The sequence below is a fragment of the Grampus griseus genome (assembly GCF_964374135.1).
Source record: "Grampus griseus genome assembly, chromosome: 17".
NCBI classification, from domain to species: domain Eukaryota; kingdom Metazoa; phylum Chordata; class Mammalia; order Artiodactyla; family Delphinidae; genus Grampus; species Grampus griseus.
This window is the reverse complement of record NC_139011.1, coordinates 55,052,245-55,071,289: the sequence shown is the minus strand read 5'-3', so window position 1 is coordinate 55,071,289 and position 19,045 is coordinate 55,052,245. Positions and strand designations below refer to the sequence as shown.

General features: G+C 35.2%; 1 pseudogene across 1 annotated transcript; it reads left to right on the top strand.

Moving 5' to 3' along the window:
• Positions 1-11,185: 11,185 nt before the first annotated feature.
• On the top strand, positions 11,186-18,610 carry LOC309835128 (electron transfer flavoprotein subunit beta-like; annotated as a pseudogene). The gene is made up of 2 exons: positions 11,186-11,242; positions 17,914-18,610. The product of its transcript is annotated as an electron transfer flavoprotein subunit beta-like (transcript).
• The last annotated feature ends 435 nt before the right edge of the window (positions 18,611-19,045 follow it).

The window sequence follows — 19,045 nt, the reverse complement described above, 5'->3', positions numbered from 1 at the left end:
GCATACTTCTCTAACTATTTACCCAAAGTAGTTCTAGCCAATATTAATCTCTACTTTTCCTGTTTAGAAAACTTTATAATTTGTATTTTTAACTGCTTACATGTTTTCTCTTCTTTGTGCACTAGAATGTAAAATCCAGAAAACTAGATACATTCCCATCTAGTTCACCTTTGTATTCCCAATACCTAATATAGTGTTTAGCACACAATATTTGCATAATAATTATTTGATGGAAAGCTACATTGGAGTAGATTCTACTTCTAACACACAGTTCACAAAAACTTAGATAATTTTTTTAGTTGTTCTACTATTTATAAAAGTTTTCATCCAAAAATCCTCTGCAAGAATTACTTGAATGAGAACACATCTCCATGCATTATGTTTAATCAAACGCAGTAAGAGTGTGTGGAATTTTTCTAGTTTGAGGTTAATTATTATAGCTAATCATTGGCTATATTATTATTATGAATTGTCTCTATATCTTCTCATTGCATTTCTAAGAAATGGGACAGTTATAACCAACCCTTACACAGATTGGTTGGGTTGTCTTTTCTGATCCTCTGATTTAAGAGTAAGCTTTTAGATGCAAGACATAGTCATATGAAAAAAAGATATCTGGCTTCATCTGAATTTTTATTAAAAAGAAATGCCTACAAATACTATTTTGCTCTTATATCAAAGGCAAATTAGTTTTACTCTAGAGATTTTGAGCTTTTATCTCATGATCTATTTTCATTTCTAATATAATTGACATCATATCAACATGAAGATATATTACTTTATATTTCATATAAAATAATTATATGAATCTATATTTATACAAGATATATACAATATTTATACAAGTATTGGTTCTGACTCTAATTATTTGAATGAAATAATATACAAAGGAATGACATAGTTACAGAAAAATATTTCATTGTTCATTGCAAAGATTAACACACTTTTAAAAATCCATTTATTAAAACCACCATATGTCTTCATAGCTTGAGAAAAAGGGATTTAAATGCCTGTTTGTAGTGGTAATAAAAAATATCTCAGGGAAGAATCGTAGGTTAGCAACACTGAATTTTAAAATGAAGATGAGCTGCAAAGTGCTGAATCTTTAATCAATATATGCTTCTTACAAAGGTTTGCTCTCGTTAACACCAATGAAGAAATAAAGTATTACTTCATATCAGGAAAGTGAATTATTGTGATCACAATTCAAAGGAAATTAAAATCAAGCAACATCAGTTGCACAAGCATAATAAAAATTACTGATGTGAATTTCAAGACTATCTGGAGACATATAGGCACTCGGATCCTTCAAAGAAATGTGTAATGCAAACATTAAATATTAGGACATGGCATGTATTCAGTCATTTTTTAAATGATCCAGACCATTTTGGGTAAGTGTTTCTATCTGTGAATCAGCCCTATTAGGTATGTTCCATACAGACTATTACTTACCACATAAGATAAAGTACAGTATTCTCCCCTTTTCTCTTCTGATAAAAGAACTTTAAAAAGCCTAACTTAGCCTATTTTTCTCATATCTCTTCAGTTAATGCTCATTACTGATGTTTTCAGTGCTCATGTATGTTATTTTCTTTTTGTCACTATAAAATAAAATGTCACATAAATCACAACACTGTCACCCATTATTTAGACTGTAATCCTTCAACTTAATTGTATTTATCATTAATTCTCAATATAAGGGGTTCTGGTATGTTTTTAAGAGATACTCAAGACCTAAATTCAATGTGTATATATGTATGACAGACAAGATATAAAAGTTTGGGCCGCAACATATTTCCAAAGTTCCTTCAAAACACACATATCCAGTGTCCATTAGAACCTACCCCTGGGTCCCGAAATAAAAGTTTCAAGAGTTATCAAGATGTTAACATTTATAGGAAATGTATAATACTTATAATAAGGTACATATCAAATTTATTTTTACTGATTTTGAGCTCTGCAATTTAAATCTATATCAGTCTTATTCTATAAGATCACCACCATGCATACAGTTGTTCAAAATAAGAGCTACAGTCACTCTTGATTACTTTCTTTTTTTAATACAATCACTCCTTCCACCAAGAATTCCAGTTGGTTTTATCCACAAACTATAACCCAAACCTGAACACTTCTCACTGTCTACACTTTCCCTTCCATTCAAAATTAACATTATTTTTCATTTCACAACCAAAAAAGGAATCTTCCTAAGCTGTCTTCCACTTCTACACTTATCACATTGCAATCAGCTATCCACAGAGATGACAATATGATAATAAAATTTAAAAAGAGCATAAGATCATTCACTCCTCTGATTAAAATATTTCAATAACTTGTTCTAAAACTTATAATAAGATTCAAAATTTTTATAATTATCCCCCAGGACTCAACATAACCTGGTGCCTACTTCTCACTCTAGCCTCATTTCTTATTATTTCTCCCTTTCAATCAAGATATTCCAGCCACACATGTCTTCTTTCTATTTCAGGAAAACCACTGCCCGTGTACAATTTATTCCCTTCACCACAGATGCTGTTCTCTGCTTTGCACAGTTCCATTATTATTTGTATCTGATCTAAATGATCATCTCTTTACAAAAGCTTTTCCTAACCATCCTAACTAACATAGCTCTAACAGCACTCATCATATAGTCTCATTCTGCAAAGACATTACTGCAGTCTGGAATGATATTTTTGTTTTGATATCCTCATGACATCCTCCATGAGGGTAGAAGTTTTGCACAGTTTACCACTATATTTCTTGAGCATAAAACATAGACTGTTGTGTTGTAAGCAGTCAATAGCTGTCCATTGAATGAGTGAATTTGTTAATGTAAATACATGCTAATGAGAATTTTTCTATGATTAGTAAACAGATCACTTGAAACTCTTAGTCTTGTGGAAATTTACTCATGTATAGGCATATTTTGTGTCAATTTAGGCATATCTAGACACAACCTCCCTTAAGAGGAGTCAAACTAAATATATAATCAGTATGTGTGGATTTGCCCTTAACTTGACTTCTGTTTCAGCATACACACTGTTTTTGTGTTGTAAATTATTATTTTAATAAACAGACTCTTTTGTTCTTAACACCAATAAGGAGGAAACAATGGATAAAATAGGTTGTATCTTAAAAGCTGAAAGGAAAGTGTATTAATATTTCATTTAGGCACACTCATTTCCTGAATGGAAGACTAAGGAATCAGTAGCTTACAATCTATGCTGATGCACATTTCTGAGCAACAATAAAGAAACTTATTAAAGTGAATACAAAGTGTAGGTTGATCACCATGATGACTTAGCTTCATAATAACAAAACAATAAAAGCTCCACACTGAAACTCTCAGAAAAAAGCAACAGCATCATTTGCATCTCTAGTGTCTACTCATAAGGATGAGTGTTAATATCTAACCCTGAGCTACTGAGGCTGCCGTTTTAATTTCCTCCTTTGCAAAGTCCACTGACTTCTAAGCATTAGAAAGGACAAAGAGTTTATTAAGCCAGACTCAGAAAAATTCACTATCTACATAGAAATTGGAGAAAGGGGAAGAGAAGAAAGAAATGGGGAAAAAGGGTAAAGAAACAGAGTGAAAAATGAAAGGAAGAAATAGAAATGCCAAAAAAAAAAAAAAAAAGATACGGTGATGATGAATCAGGGATTATTATATAACCACATTCTCCTCTTCAATTTTTCAAGTATTACTGGAAGAAAATTGGATTCAGAAAAGCTTCATAAATATCATTTAGCATTATTCATTCAACAAAATTTTACCAAACACTATTATGTTTATTTAATACTCATATATATGTATATAAATATATATATATATATATATATAATGAATAATTATTACACTGGGCAGTCAGAAAAATGAGCTGAGGTGTTGCCATTTCAGGAGATACCTGAATCATAAGAAATTGTCAACTAAGGAAAGATTAGAGAAGAAGAATTAAACAAAAATGATAAACCTTTTATCTTCATGAAGTGCTCTGTAAGTTGCTTTAAAACTAATCATATAATTACATTTCTTATGTCATAGGTGTTCATATTCTAATATGAACAATATCAGTCTGGCTAAATATAAAATGAAACAAAACATTTTGGTAGTGAGATCACAAGTTAGAACATTTGATGATAACAGAGAAGTCTGTATTAGTTTGGTTGAGGATTGGTTTTGTCAATCAAGAACTTTCTCAGTAACTAATAACTTAAACAAAATTAATAGGAACAATATAAAGAGCAACATGAAAAAATTATCATAAGCAACAATATAACGTATTATTTTACCCACATAAAGAACGTCTGTGGGGCTTCCCTGGCTGTGCAGTAGTTGAGAGTCCGCCTGCTGATGCAGGGGACATGAGTTCGTGCCCCGGTCTGGGAAGATCCCACATGCTGCAGAGCGGCTGGACCTGTGAGCCATGGCCACTGAGCCTGTGTGTCCAGAGCCTGTGCTCTGCAACAGGAGAGGCCACAACAGTGAGAGGCCCGTGTACAGCAAAAACAAAACAAAACAAAACAAAAAAAGTCTGTGAAAACTGACCACAGAAAGGTGCCATAAAATATCTCTTGAAATTTTTCTAGCCACCATACAAATTAGAAACTAGAAAAATTCCTCATATTTTATAAATTAGTAAATATACTATTAACAAAGGTAAAATAAGCAATCATAATAGAAATTAAAAACACTTAAAATGATTATTCTCATATTTCACATCAAAAAGTAACAAAATGAAATTAAAATGCAAATATAAAATAGAAAGAATGGCTAATGACAAATAGTTTTTTGAAGTATTGACATTTAAATTTTTGATGAGGAGATAATTTAAAAATAAGAGAAGACACAAATAAAAAGACATTATAAAACAAAATACATAAATATCTACAGAAGCCACAGAGATAAAATGATGACAGTATAGATTTAAAAGTTTTCTGTCAACATAATTTTTAAATTATAAAAACAGGTAAACTACTAGAAAAAATATACAGATAAATTACTAGAAAATAAATAGAAAACATAAGTGGTCCAAAAATTGAATTAGTAGAGTCAGTCATTTTAACTTTGTCTTAATAACTCAAATTATTAAGTACCTTAAAGATTCTATATCAAAAGTACTTCAAGCTCCTAGGTCAGTCAAACTTTGGTTCAGGGACTCCCCTGGAAGTCCAGTGGTTGGGATTTCACCTTCCAGTGTGGTGGGGGTGGGGGAGGGTAGTGGTGTGGGGGGGTGCGGATTCAAACCCTGGTCAGGGAGCGGGGATCCTGCCTGCCTCATGGCAAAAGTAAAAAAGAAAAAAAACAAAAAAAAAAAACATAAAACAAAAGCAGTGCTGTGGCAAATTCAATAGAGACTTTAAAAAGGGTCCACATGGGGAAAAAAAAAAATCTTAAAAAAAAGCCCTCAGCTTCATATTTTACCTTTGCAGTTTTTCCAGATGTGATGACTTTAGATAGATTATGCCACATTTCTGCACCTCAGTTTCCTTGTCCTCAGAATGTGGATAATATAAATATTTCACAAGATAGTTGTTCAACTTAAATGAAAAATACAAGCAATATTATAGTACAGAACATGTACGTTAGAGTTCATGCCTCTTCCTTCACACACTACTCATACAACTAATTATATGTATGAAGCCTTTTAAAGATACTTTATACAGATAAAGGAAATTGGACTGTAGACTTAGAAAGTAATAGGTTTGAATATGAGGTCCTTCATTTAGTTGTCCATTAACTCTGCAAACTTGCCTAATTTGATTTTCTGCTCTCAGTCTCACTATGATCCTCTTCAGGAGAACAACTATATTTAGCACCTAGGGTTTTCATTAGATTAAATGACATAATATGTTTACAACACTTAGTATAGAATAAGTGCTTAAAAGCTATAGAGTAGCCCTATGAAAATGACATTTAGTATGTCATGAGACCTGAAGACTACTTTCAAAATTCAGTCATCAACTTTATCTCAGGAGATAAAAATCTGTGTTAAGTTTATCACAAAGAATCACTGACTAAAAATAAAGCTGCACGTTTCAATAGATTAATTAGTTGGGCTTTGGCTATCTTTTCTGTTTGTTTGATTCAGTTTAAACCAGACCAGTAGATTGGGTAAGTTGAATATGGGGAATAACATAGGTTTGGAAATACATAGCCTAGTTCATATTTTGGCACCACCACTTCCTAGCTTTGTAATCTTTAAGAAGTAATTTTGCTTCCCTAAGTCTGTTACCTCAAATAGAAATTTAAAGTATAAAAGAAATTATTTAGGTGATTTTGAGAAACAAGTGAGAAACTGTTGTAAAACAATTAGCTTAGTGTTTAAAATATTTGTAAAAGCATAAGATGTGTTAAATGTTACTACCATTATTGCTCTTATTATTCATTGTCATTATCATAGTTAATAATATTATAATTACCAACTTAGTAAATTTTCCTTCCTTCAGTATCTTGGATAATCTGTACTGAATCAAAATTCATTTTGCATTTTATATAAAGGTATATGGAATGAGTAAAAGTGTGTTATTTTATACTGCAACTAGACTGTATATATATATATATATATATATATATATATATATATATTAGATAGTGATGGAGTGGTTCCTTGGACATTTACTATATTCTAGGCATTATGTTAAAGAAGTAATGCTTCCACTGTGATGGACATTACATTATGAGAAATAGTTTTTTGATAAACTCTAGCTCATTTTATTAACAGAGTTATAAAATGGGTTATTATCATAAAAAAATAAAATGTGATCTCTATTTCCAGGGTGGAGTGGGTTATATACTCTGATCTTCCCAGAATCATATCCTCTAACCTCAAAAGTCCAAACATTTAGAGAAGAGCTAACACCTTTCCTTCTCAAACTCTTCCAAAAAATGCAGAAGAAGGAGCACACCAAAGCTCATTCTATAAGGCAACCATCACCATGATACCAAAACCAGACAAAGATATCACAAAAAAAGAAAATTACAGACCAATAACACTGATGAACATAGACGAAAAAGTCTTGAACAATATACTATCAAACAGAATCCAACAACACATTAAAAGGACCATAAAACGTGATCAAGTGAGATTTATACCAGAGATGCAAGGATTCTTCAGTAGCAACATGATACACCACATTAGCAAATAGAATAATAAAAACCATATGATCATCTCAATAGATGCAGAAAAAAACTTTTGACAAAATTCAACACTGATATGATAAAAAATCTCCAGAAAGTGGACATAGAGAATACCTACCTCAACATAATAAAGGCCATAGAGGATAAACCCACAGCAAACATCATTCTCAATGGTGAAAAACCAAAAGCATTTCCTCTAAGATCAGGAACAAGACAAGGATATCTACTCTCACCACTATTATTCAATGTAGTTTTGGAAGTCTTAGCCATGGCAATTAGAAGAAAAAGAAATAAAGTGAATTCAAATTGGAAAAGAAGAAGTAAAATTGTCACTGTTTACAGATGACATGATACTATATACAGAGAATCCTAAAGATACCACCAGAGCTAATCCTAAAGATACCACCAACTAGTAGAGCTAATCAATGAATTTGGTAAAGTTGCAGGATACAAAATTAATGAACAGAAATCTCTTGCATTCCTATACATTAACAACAAAAGATCAGAAAGAGATATTAAGGAAACAATCCCATTTACCATTACAACAAAAAGAATAAAATACTTGGGAATAAACCTACCTAAAGAGGCAAAAGACCAGTACTCAGAAAACTATAGGATACTGGTGAAAGAAATCAAAGATGGCATAAACAGATGGAGAGATATACCATGTTCTTCAATAGGAAGAGTCAATATTATGAAAAGAATTATACTACCCAAAGCAATATACAGATTCAATGCAATCCCTATCAAATTACCTATGTCATTTTTCAAAGAATTAGAATGAAAAATTTTACAATTTGTATGGAAACACAAAAGACCCCAAATAGCCAAATCAATCGTGGGAAAGAAAAACAGAGGTGAAGGAATCAGGCTCCCTGACTTCAGACTATACCACAAAGGTACAGTAATCAGGACAGTATGGTACTGGCACAAAAACAGAAATATAGATCAATGGAACAGGATAGAAAGCCCAGAGATAAAATCATGCACATATGGTCACCCTATCTTTGATAAAGGAGGCAAGAGTACACAATGGAGAAAAGACAGCCTCTTCAATAAGAGGTGCTGGGAAAACTGGACAGCTACATGTAAAAGAATGAAATTAGAACACTCCTTAACACTATACACAAAAATAAACTCAAAATGGATTAAAGACCTAAATGTAAGGCCAGACACTGTAAAACACTTTGAGAGAAACCTAAGCAGAACATTCTATGACATAAATCACAGCAAGATCCTTTTTGACACATCTCCTAGAGAAATGGAAATAAAAATAAACAAATGGGACCTAATGAAACAAAAGCTTTTGCACATCAAAGGAAACCAAAAACAAGATGAAAAGAAAACCCTCAGAATGGGAGAAAATATTTGCAAATAAAACAACTGATAAGGGTTTAATCTCCAAATATATAAACATCTCATGCAGCTCAATATCAAAAAAACAACAACCCAATCAAAAAATGGGCAGAAGACCTAAATAGACATTTCTCCAAAGAAAACATACAGATGGCAAACAAACACATGAAAAGACACTGAACATCACTAGTTATTAGAGAAATGCAAATTAAAACTACAATGAGATATCACCTCACACTGGTCAGAATGGCCATCATCAAAAAAATCTACAAACAATAAATGATGGAGAGGCTCTGGAGAAAATGGAACCCTCTTACACTGTTAGTGGGAATGTAAACTGATGCAGCCACTATAGAGAACAGTATGGAGGTTCCTTAAAAAACTAAAAGTAGAACTACCATATGACCGAGAAATCCCACTGTTGGGCATACACCCTGAGAAAACCATAATTGCAAAAGATACATGCACTCCAACATTCATTGCAGCACTATTTACAATAGCCAGGACCTGGAAGTCACCTAAATGTCCATCAAGAGAGGAAAGGATAAAGAAGATGTGATACATATATACAATGGAATATTACTCAGACATAAAAAGGAATGAAATTGGGTCATTTGTAGAGACGTGGATGGACCTGGAGTGTGTCATACAGAGTGAAGTAAGTCAGAAGGAGAAAAAAATCATATATTAATGTATATGTGTGGAATCTAGAAAACTGGTGCAGATGAACTTATTTGCAAAGCAGAAATAGAGACAAAGATATAGAGAACAAATGTATGACTACCAAAGTGGGGTGGATTTGGAGCTTGGTGTTGATATATATACACTACTATGTATAAAATAGATAACTAATGAGAATAGACTCTATGGAACAGGGAACTCTACTCAATGCTCTGTGGTGACCGAAATGGGAAGGAAATAAAAGGAAGAGAAGATACATGTATATGTATGGCTGATTCACTTTGCTGTACAGCAGAAACTAACACAAACTTGTAAAGCAATTATACTTCAATTAAAAAAAATAAAAATGTCAAGGAGTACATTTGGAATAACACTGAATTATCATCTTGATTTTAGGTAGGCCACCATAGAACAAAATTTAAATGTGTTACACAGCTAGCTTAATGACAGAGTCAAAAATATAATAAAGGTATCTTTTTCCAATACTTATGTTCATCACACTTGATATCTCTCCAAGTGTTGGCATCAAGAGAACTCATAAGTACCTACCCAATGTTATTTGCCATTATTATAAACCTCTTTTCTCATTCTTTTTGTTCTAATATCCTGTCATTAACTTTCATAGCCCATTTATTAATTACATTTTCAAAAGTTAATTTGGGGAGAAATTCTAGATATGGTATCTTGAAGACAAATGTAATTCCACTTTATCAGTTCTCTCTGTGGAGTACTATGACCACCATACCAGAGAAGTTGGAATAGCTTAAGTCTTGAATCCAAAAGCTCTCTGCTACTCAGAAATACTTCATAGTTTTGCAGAATTAAATGTGCCCCTTAACTCAGGCAAGGAAAACCTAGAGGTAGACACATTTTCCTCTTCTCTAGATTTCATGTATTCTCAATTCACCTCTGGCTTCTATATCCTTCTGGTATCAATCCCTGCACTAATAATCATGCCTGGAGAAGAGTAGAAGTGCTCACACTTTTCAAGTTGCACAGAAATTATGCTCTCTTTGGAATAAATCCAAGGAGTTGTTTACCAAGTTGCACAGAAATTATGCTCTCAGTGGGCTAAATCCAAGGAGCTGGTTACTTCAAGGTGTTTTTTGAAAACCTCCTAGGAATTTCTTGTCAACCTTTGATTACAGTGTTATCTATTTAGGAATAAAATCAAATTTCCTGGACTTTTACTTAGAGAGTATGCATTTAGATGAGTATTAAGTAATGAAAACTCATAGATGTCTCTAGACAAATAAGCTAGCTTCTCTCATCAGTTGTAAAGAGACATTGTTCTGTGGTAAGGAGTTCAGCAAGAGCCATCAAGGCTAACAACTTCAGTCACAGGATAAAAAAATCCTTCCTGTGTAAATCCTTTCAAAAAAAAAATACACCCAATGGAAACACACTGAAACTGACATTGAAGAGAAGTTTTTCAAAAGTGTTTTGAAGTTAAAAATTTATCCAATTTGGGAAAAGATTTTCAAAACTACCAAATATAAGGTTGCAGAAGATGACATTTAATCCAGCCAAATCTGTAAACTGGAAATGGAGATCACTTATTATGTATGGAAAAAGGTAGAATATTTATTAAAGCAAACATTAGACATAAAAGGAAAAGTGAAAGGTCTAAAATATTTTAAATTCAATATGTCATCATACATTGGATATTTTCAATGAATTATGCATCAACTAAAACAAACTTCATTTAAATATCTGAAGTGATTCAATTGAAAGAATCAAGAGAATAAAAATATACTGAAGTTCATGGCAAGGTCAAAGGATATTTAAAATGTCAGTTTTGTTTTTGAGCCACTTGTCTATGCCTTTCAGGAGTTATCAAAAGGATAGATCTTGAAGTGAGGGAAGAATTATTCATTTACACAAACTATGATTATGCTTGTTTATGTAAAAGAATGTAATAAATTAAGAATGTATCTGGTTATGCATGGCATAGTAATCACCATGTAAAATATTTTATTAGAAACAAGTTAATAGGGTTGCTGCAGAAGGAAGATGGGGGAGCTGCATGCAATTATGGCTGTCAAGAAGGTCATTGACTTTGTTGTGAAGATTCCTTGTCATGGATTATAAATTTATACATGGTCTGATTCCAGCTCTCCTCAGCAGCTGCCTCTTGTATCTCCCTCTGTTGGGCATCACACTGCCTGTAATTGCTGTGGCCTGTGCCAGAGGACTCTCATCCCTGTCTTCTGCTTGGTTATCTCCCAGAGGCTGATGGACAATGAAGCTAATGATGCATAAGATCTAGGGCCCCACACAGGCACAGGCTTCCTTCAAGGTATTGTGCATAATCTTTTATTTATATTTTTGTCATTTTTTTCCAAATAAGTATCCAAGAATTGGTGAGGAAAGTATGTGACACTATTTTTCCTACTCCCCACTTGGTGTCTCAGCTTACTAAGGCTATGTGGCTGGCAGGGGCTTGGTGCTCCAGCTGGCTGTAAGGCCTGAACCTCTGGGTGGGAGAGTAGAGTTCAGGATATTGGTCCACCAGAGACCTCCCAGCCCCTTTTAATATCAGTTGGTGAGAGCTCAGCCAGAGATTGCCATCTCAATGCAAAGACCCAGCTCTACTCAATGACCAGCAAGCTCCAGTGCTGGACACCCCATGCGAAACAATTAGCAAGACAGGAACACAAAACCACACATTAGCAGAAAGGCTGCCAAAAATCATAATAAGTTCACAGACACCTCAAAACACAAGACTTGAAGTGGTCCTGCCCACCAGAAAGACAAGATCCAGCCTCATGCACCAGAACACAGGCACCAGTCCCCTCCACAGGGAAGCCTACCTGACCCACTGAAAATACCTTACCCACTGGGGGCAGACACCAAAAGCAACATGAACTACGAACCTGCAGCCTGAGAAAAGCACAGTAAGTTAAACAAAATGTGAAGACAGAGAAATATGCAGCACATGAAAGAGCCAGGTAAAAACCCAACAGACCAAACAAATGAAGAGGAAATAGGCAGTCTAACTGAAAAATAATTCAGAGTAATGATAGTAAAGATGATCCAAAATCTTGGAAGTAGAATGGAGAAAATACAAGAAACGTTTAATAAGGACCTAGAAGAACTAAAGAAAAAACAAACAATGATGAACAACATAATAAATGAAATTAAAAATTCACTAGAAAGAATCAATAGCAGAATAACTGAATCAAAAGAATGGTTAGGTGACTTGGAAGGTAAAATAGTGGAAACAATTACCGAAGAGCAGAATAAAGAAAAAGAATGAAAAGAATTGAGGACAGTCTCAGAGACCTATGGGACATTAAACACACCAACATTCGAATTATAGGGGTCCCGGAAGAAGAAGAGAAAAAGAAAGGGATAGAGAAATTATTTGAAGAGATTATAGTTGAAAACTTCCCTAATATGGGACAGGAAATTGTCGATCAAGTCCAGGAAGCACAGAGTCACATAGAGGATAAATCCAATGAGAAACATGCCAAGACATATATTAAACAATTATCAAAAATTAAATAAAAAGAAAAAATATTGAAAGCAGCAAGGGAAAAGCAACAAACAGCATACAAGGGAATCCCCATAGCATTAACAGCTGATCTTTCAGCAGAAACTCTGCAAGCCAGAAGGAAGTGGCAGGACATATAAAGTGATGAAAGGGAAACACTTACAACTAAGATTACTCTACCCAGCAAGGATATCATTCAGATTTGACAGAGAAATTAAAAGCTTTAGAGACAAGCAAAAGCTAAGAGAATTCAGCATCACCAAACCAGCATTACAAAAAAATGCTAAAGGAACTTCTCTAAGCAGAAAACGCAAGAGACGGAAAAGAACTACAAAAACAAACTCAAAACAATTAAGAATATGGCAGTAGGAACATATAAATCAATAATTACCTTAAATTTAAGTGGATTAAATGCTCCAACCAGAAGATATAGACTGGCTGAATGTATACAAAAACAAGACCTGTATATACTCCATCTAAAAGAGACCTACTTCAGGGGCTTCCCTGGTGGCGCAGTGGTTGAGGGTCCGCCTGCCGATGCAGGGGACACGGGTTCGTGCCCCGGTCCGTGAGGATCCCACATGCCGCGGAGCGGCTGGGCCCGTGAGCCATGGCCGCTAAGCCTGCGCGTCCGGAGCCTGTGCTCCACGGCGGGAGAGGCCACAACAGTGAGAGGCCCGCGTACCGTAAAAAAAATAAATAAATAAATAAAAAATAAAAGAGACCTACTTCAGACCTACAGACTGAAAGTGAGGGGATGGAAAAAGATATTCTATCCAAATAGAAATCAAAAGAAAGCTGGAGTAGCAATGCTCATATCACACAAAATTAGACTTTAAAATAAAGGTTTTTACAAGAGACAAAGAAGGACACTATGTAATGATCAAGGGATCAATCCAAGAAAAAGATAAAACAATTTTAAATATTTATGCACCCAACACAGGAGCACCTCAATACATAAGGCAAATGCTAACAACCATAAAACGGGAAATCAACAGTAACACAATCATAGGAGGGGACTTAAACACCCCACTTTCACCAATGGAAACATCATCCAAAATGAAAATAAATAAGGAAAAACAAGCTTTAAATGACACATTAAACAAGATGGACTTAATTGATATTTATAGGATATTCCACCCAAAAAGAACAAAATACACTTTCTTCTCAAGTGTTCATGGAACATTCTCCAGGATAGATCGTGTCTTGGGTCACAAATCAAGCCTTGGTTAATTTAAGAAAATTGAAATCATATCAAGTATCTTTTCTGACAACAGCACTATGAGACTAGATATCAATTACAGGAAAAAATCTGTAAAAATTACAAACACAGAGAGGCTAAACAATATGCTACTAAATATCCAAGAAATCACTGAAGAAATCAAAGAGGAAGTCAAAAAATACCTAGAGACAAATGACAATGAAAACATGAATAACCAAAACCTATTTGATACAGCAAGAGCAGTTCTAAGAGGCAAGTTTATTGCAATACAATCCTACCTCAAGAAACAAGAAAAATATCAAATAAACAACCTAACCTTACACCTAAAGCAAACAGAAAAAGAACAACAACAACAAAGAAAGTTTGCAGAAAAAATCATGAAGATCACATGAGAAATAACTGAAAAATAAATGAAGAAAACAATAGAAAAGATAAACAAAACTAAAAGCTGATTCTTTGAGAAAATAAACAAAATTGATAAACCTTTAGCCAGACTCATCAAGATAAAAAGGGAGAAGACTCAAATCAATAGAATTAGAAATGAGAAAGGAGAAGTAACAACTGACACTACAGAAATACAAAGGATCATGAGAAATTACTACAAGCAACTATATGCCAATAAAATGGACACCCTGGAAGAAATGGACAAATTCTTAGAAAAACACAACCTTCCAAGATTGAACCAGGAAGAAATAGAAAATATGAACAGACCAATCACAAGAACTGAAATTGAAACTGTGACTAAAAATCTTCCAACAAACAAAAGTCCAGAACCAGATGGCTTCAGAGGTGAATTCCATGAAACATTTAGGGAAGATCTAACACCTATCCTTCTCCAACTCTTCCAAAATATAGCAGAGGGAGGAACGCTCCCAAACTCATTTTTCGAGGCCACCATCACCCTGATACCAACACAAGACAAAGATGTAACAAAAAAAGAAAACTACAAGCAATATCACTGATGAATATAGATGCAAAAATCCTCAACAAAATACTAGCAAACAGAATCCAGCAGCAAATTAAAAGGATCATACACCATGATCATGTGGGATTTTTCCCAGGAATGCAAAGATTCTTCAATATATGCAAATCAATCAATGTGATATGCCATATTAACAAATTGAAGGATAAAAACCATATGATAATCTCAATAGATGCAGAAAAAGCTTTTGACAAACTATAACACTGATTTATGATAAAAACTGTCCAGAAAGTAGGCATAGAGGGAACTTACCTCAACATAATAAAGGTCATATATGACAAACCCACAGCCAACGTCATTCTCAATGGTGAAAAAAAGAAACCATTTCCACTAAGATCAGGAACAAAACAAGGTTGCACACTCTCATTACTATAATTCAACACAGTTATGGAAGTTTTAGCCACAACAATCAGAGAAGAAAAAGAAATAAAAGGAATCCAAATTGGAAAAGAAGAAGTAAAGCTTTGACTGTTTGCAGGTACATGTACTATACATAGAGAATCCTAAAGATGCTACCAGAAAACTACTAGAGCTAATCAATGAATTTGGTAAAGTGGCAGGATACAAAATTAATGCACAGAAATCTCTTTCATTCATATACACCAATGATGAAAAATCTGAAAGAGAAATTAAGGAAACACTCCCATTTACCATTGCAACAAAAAGAATAAAATACCTAGGAATAAACCTCCTTGGGGAGACAAAAGACCTGTATGCAGAAAACTATAAGATACTGATGAAAGAAATTAAAGATGAAACAAAAAGATGGAGAGATATACCATGTTCTTGGATTTGAAAAAATCAACATTGTGAAAATGACTATACTACCCCAAGCAATCTACAGATTCAATACAATCACTGTGAAACTACCAGTGGCATTTTTCACAGAACTAGAACAAAAAATTTCACAATTTGTATGGAAACACAAAAGACCCCGAATAGCCAAAGCCATCTTGAGAAAGAAAAACAGAGGTGGAGGAATCAGCCTCAGTGACTTCAGACTATACTACAAATCTACAGTAATCAAGAGAGTATGGTACTGGAACAGAAACAGAAATATAGTTCAATGGAACAGGATAGAAAGCCCAGAGATAAACCCATGCACATATGGTCACCTTATCTTTGATAATGGAGGCAAGAATATACAATGGAGAAAAGACAGCCTCTTCAATAATGGTGCTGGAAAAACTGGACAGATACATGTAAAAGAATGAAATTAGACCACTCCTTAATACCATACCAAAAAAAAAAAAAACTCAAAATGGATTGAAGACCTAAATGTAAGGCCAGACACTATAAAGCTCTTAGAGGAAAACATAGGCAGAACATTCTATGATATAAATCACAGCAAGATCTTTTTTGCCCCACCTCCTAGAGAAATGGAAATAAAAGCAAAAATAAGCAAATGGGACTGAATAAAACTTAAAAGCTTTTTCACAACAAAGGAAACCATAAACAAGATGAATAGACAACCCTCAGAATGGGAGAAAATATTTGCAAAGGAAGCAACTGACAAAGGATTAATCTCCAAAATATACAAGCAGCTCATGCAGCTTAATATAAAAAGCAAAAACCCAATACAAAAATGGGCAGAAGAACTAAATAGACATTTCTCTAAAGAAGATATACAGATTGCCAGCAAACACAGGATAGGATGCTCAACATAACTAATCATTAGAGAAATGCAAATCAAAACTACAATGAGGTATCACCTCACACTAGTCAGAATGACCACCATCAAAACTCTACAAACAATAAATGCTGGAGAGGATATGGAGGAAAGGGAACCCTCTTGCACTGTTGGTGGGAATGTAAATTGATACAGCCACTATGGAGAACATTATGGAGTTTCCTTAAAAAAAAACAAATATAGAACTACCATATGACCCAGCAATCCTGCTACTGGGCATATACCCTGAGAAAACTATAACTCAAATAGAGTCATGTACCACAGTGTTCATTGCAGCACTATTTACATTTGCCAGGACATGGAAGCAACCCAAGTCCATTGACAGATGTACGGATAAAGAAGACATGCCACATATATACAATGGGATATTACTCAGCTATAAAATAAACAAAATGGAATTATTTGTAGTGAGGTGGATGGACCTAGAATCTGTCAGACAGAGTGAAGTAAGTCAGAAAGAGAAAAACAAATACCGTATGTTAACACATACATATGGAATCTAAAAAAAAAAAGTGGTTCTGAAGAACCTAAGGGCATGACAGGAATAAAGACACAGACATAGAGAATGGACTTAGGGACGCGGGGAGGAGGCAGGGTAAGCTGGGAGGAAGTGAAAGAGTGGCTTGGACACATATACACTACCAAATGTAAAATAGATAACTAGTGGGAAGTAGTCGCATAGCACAGGGAGATCAGCTGGGTGCTTTGTGACCACCTAAAGAGGTGGGATAGGGAGGGTGGGAGGGAGCAAGTTGCAAGAGGGAAGGGATATGGGGATATATGTATACATATAACTGATTCACTTTGTTATGCAGCAGAAACTAACACAAAGTAAAGCAATTATACTCCAATAAAGATGTTAAAAAAATAATTAATTAATTTGAAAAAAAGAATAGAAAATGTCAGGGTAAGGTGTATAATGCAAGGGTTAGAATTCATCATCGAACCTCATATTGCCGTGGTATTTAAGTTTCTATATAAATGTATGTGTGCATTTATAATACACTTGGGAATATTGTAAAATGTGCCTCTTGCTATGGGTTATGGTAAAGAAAAAAATGTGAAACACTCTTTCAGGCCCAAGGAGCAGCCACAGAGTAGGACGAGCATGTCAGATGTCCCTGGTGCTCAGTGAATGTCTGAGTGCAAAGGTGGCCTCCACCCACCTGTGAATTCTAACCCTCTCTGTCCCTGAAGCTGTGGGACCCTGGACAAGGTCCTGCCCCTTTCCACATCCCTCTGGGCCCCATCCAGCCTGGGCGAGGCTTGGCGTCTCAGCCACCCCCTACCCCCACACCTGCCTTCTCGCCTGCTTCCCCCTGACCCTGCCAGTTCCCTCCCGGCTGAGTAGATCCTGGTGAAGCCCGACAGGACGGGTGCGGTCAGACTGCGTGAAGCGCTCCATGAACCCCTTCTGCTAGATAGCCGTGGAGGAGGCCGTGCAGCTCAAGGAGAAAAAGCTGGTGAAGGAAATCATTGCCGTCAGCTGCGGGCCTTCCCAGTGCCAGGAGACCATCTGCACCACTCTGGCCATGGGTGCAGGTCAAGGCATCCACGTGGAGGTGCGGGCTGCATAGGCAGATCTCCTGGGTCCCCTGCAGGTGGCCTGGGTCCTGGCCAAACTGGCAGAGAAGGGGAAGGTAGACCTGAGCAAGCAGGCCATCGATGATAATTGTAACCAGGCAGGGCAGATGACAGCTGGGTTTCTGGACTGGCCACAGGGCACATTCATCTCCCAGGTGACGCTGGAAGGGGACAAGGTGAAAGGGGAGCAGGAGATCGATGGAGGCCTGGAGACCCTGCTCCTGAAGCTGCCTGGTGTGGTGACTGCTGACCTGTAGCTCAACGAGCCCCACTGTGATACGTTGCCCAACATCACGAAAGCCAAGAAGAAGATCGAGGTGATCAAGGCTGGGGACATGGGCATGGACCTGACCTCCAAGTTCTCTGTGATTAGCTTGGAAGACCCACCTCAGCACACGGCCAGTGTCAAGGTGGAGACCACAGAGGACCTGGTGGTCAAGCTGAGGGAGATTGGGTGCATTTGAGCCCTTTCCAAAAAAGAGTTAATATTTATTTAGTACTTATATATGCTTTATTTTATTTATTTCTTAAGGGTATGTGGTAAGTACTCTTACCAATTACATTAAAGAAAAATATTAGAATTTACAGGGACTTAATAAATAGCATAAATTCACTAAATATTAATTTCTATAAAAATTCAAAATAACCTTCTGAAGTAACTATAATTATTTTTTTCCATTTTGTGGATGAGGAAAAATGATACTTAGAAAATTTAAATAATTTGTTTACCTTCACACAGTGGCAGAGCTGGAAATCTATGTTCTTAACACTTTTAATATGCTGCCTCTCACAATTTAATTTTTAGAGTAGTATGTATCATATCCAAGTTTATTCTAATGGTTAAGAAATAGAGTCAGAATTCAAAAGCAACCTCTGACACAAGGGCAGTATTGTCTCTA